The sequence below is a fragment of the Agrilus planipennis genome, unplaced genomic scaffold (assembly GCF_000699045.2).
Source record: "Agrilus planipennis isolate EAB-ADULT unplaced genomic scaffold, Apla_2.0 scaffold66, whole genome shotgun sequence".
Lineage (NCBI taxonomy): Eukaryota > Metazoa > Arthropoda > Insecta > Coleoptera > Buprestidae > Agrilus > Agrilus planipennis.
In genome coordinates this window covers 869,265-871,847 of record NW_020438868.1, presented here as the reverse complement: position 1 = coordinate 871,847, position 2,583 = coordinate 869,265, and positions in this window count along the sequence as shown.

The following is a 2,583-nucleotide window of genomic DNA, read 5'->3' as shown; positions in this document are numbered from 1 at the left end:
TTCTGCATTTCACGAAAACAAGAGCAGTCTACATCAACTACCGCAACTAATGCAGCATAATTTATAAAAGAGTTCTTTCTTCGCCAGGATCAAAGGATAATTATGTACCCTTAAATGATAAATCATTCGCCCAAAACACGAAGAATAAGAAATAATTGGCCCCACATTTACAATTGATGTATAAGTATGAATGTAAAATTAGTGTTAATTAGGTGGAGTCTATAATTGTTTAAAATTTATGCGAATGTTTTAGTTTGCATTTTATAAAACTCTGTTGGATTAAACATTGTTATAAATGTGTGTTTTCTTGTGCATTACTCCTACTACATACGTAAGTATGTGTTAATTAATAGCTGTCTAACTAATGCACCTGTTGATTATCACATTTGCATCATCTTAATGTAATATATTCTAATACTTTTTAAATCAAAAGTCTTTGTTACACACTTATCACTGTTGATATCATTAAATTAGAAACATTGTAGTGAAATAGGTTACTTAATACTGTATAATTTCATAACGATTGTAATATTAATCAACAAGTTAAAGTTTTCAGAAGTAATAATAAGTATCTGACAGTGTTCTTCTCAAAAAAAGTCGCGATAATCGCGTAAGTATCATAATTTTTAATGAAATTTTAAATACGCGGCTGTCTTTTGATGATAATATGGTTGTTGTGTTATTAAAACAAAGGATTGTAGGTACTCTAAAGTTTTACGGTTAATTAGCGGCAGGTAATAGCTTTTTAAATGCATTATCGTTAGGTTTGTTACTTATCAAATTACCGAAAGATAAATTATTTGGTTTGAACAGGATCATACCGACTCCTTAGCTGCTTCGTCAACTAAAAAAATATAGAACAAAAGGTAAAAAGATTTTAATCCAGCTTTACTATTGCGTAACAAGTCACACCGTTATTTTCCTGGGATGATGGATGAAAAAGCAAGAATAATACGCAACTTCAAAATCCAGTTTATGCAGTCTTTTGTTCCAAAAAAAAAAGAGCAAAACGGCATGACCTAATTTGATGAAATTTTTTTCAACCCATTTTGACGTTAATACGCTTCGATTGACGCTCTAACAACGAAGCCGATACATTTTTTATATTCCATTTTCTGGGATGTAATAATTGATAATAATAAAATCGATATTTTGCATATGAAAACAGGGTAAAGGTCTAGATGATGGCCCCCACCCCCTTTGGGGGGGATCGAAAGAGGAGATCTCCCCCACCACTGTACCATAAAAAGTTAGTGGGGGTCTCACCCCCATAAAAAGTTATGGGGGTTCAAAGTTAATAAATATGCCAACTTTTATACAGAATTTCTAGGCATGTAAATATTTATAAAGTCATTCTTAAACAATATTTAAAGGTAAAACTAATGAAAAATACATAAAAATATTGAGAAAGTTATATAAAACATTATTTAAATATCTTTATCAATAGAGTAGGTNTCTCTATTTAACTGCGAATATTATTCGTTTTTGTTGTACCGTAAAGTATTCTAAATACTGTCATTTTTATTATTATTTAAATTAATAAGCAAAAGTGTTGTTACAGGGGCGGATGTTGAGCGCCATGCTTACGGTGCTACCAAATGAATTAACATCAAGTGAAGCACCTCTTAAGAAAATCGGCTAATAAAAAGATTATTTTAAACTTCGGAGTGGTTTAAACGAAAAGCGCTATTTTTACCACTCGGAAGTTTGTGGCGAACATAAACATATAACATTGAAAATGAGCGATTGCCCAAGTTTGATATTTTTACTGCCAAAATGCACTCGTTCAGGATACAGTCAAATAATCGTATTGCATTGATTGATCCTATTTCTAACGTTTTGGCCACTGCCGGAATTGAATAATTCTATTAAAAGATGCTGCCGTTTTGACCCGGCCAGTATTGGATAAAAATTAATGAATTAGATTAACTAAACAAGTAGCAAACACTTAATTTTTGTTTATTATATAAAGTCAATTGTTTTGACAATAAACTAGCATTATTACGTTTGGAACAACCTACTTATTAACAACAATAAAAATGAACTAAAGTGCAGAACATTAATCAGAATTTAGAAGTGAAGTTATGCTTTTTGGACAAACGCTAACACACTTTAAAAGTAGACTCAAAGAACACATATCATCTTAGAGAGACATATCAACAAAAATAGAATGTCGTTTGTTTTGCGTTTGAATTAAATAATTTATTGTAGTTACAGCCACTTTTTTTACTCAAAAAAAAGAAAAGAAATTGAGCGATTTTCTTACAATCCTTGCCACATTCCAAGCCTGTGAATTTAAACAAGATGACAACCTTAAACTTGCAATTTCTGTTTTAATTTCAAATTCGTTTGTCCCTTGTACGAGGGTGGATTGATAAGTTTCCGGCCTGACCAAGAAAAACAAGGTTTTTAAAAATTTTTTTTTTTTATTTCTCAACATAATCTCCTCCAAGGCTGATACATTTCTCATAGCGGTGTTCCAGTCTATTAATGCCATCTCTATAGACTGATTCGTCAAGCTCCTCAAAATAACCATTTACAGCTTCGATTACTTCTTCATTGTCCGCAAATCTCTTACCGCCA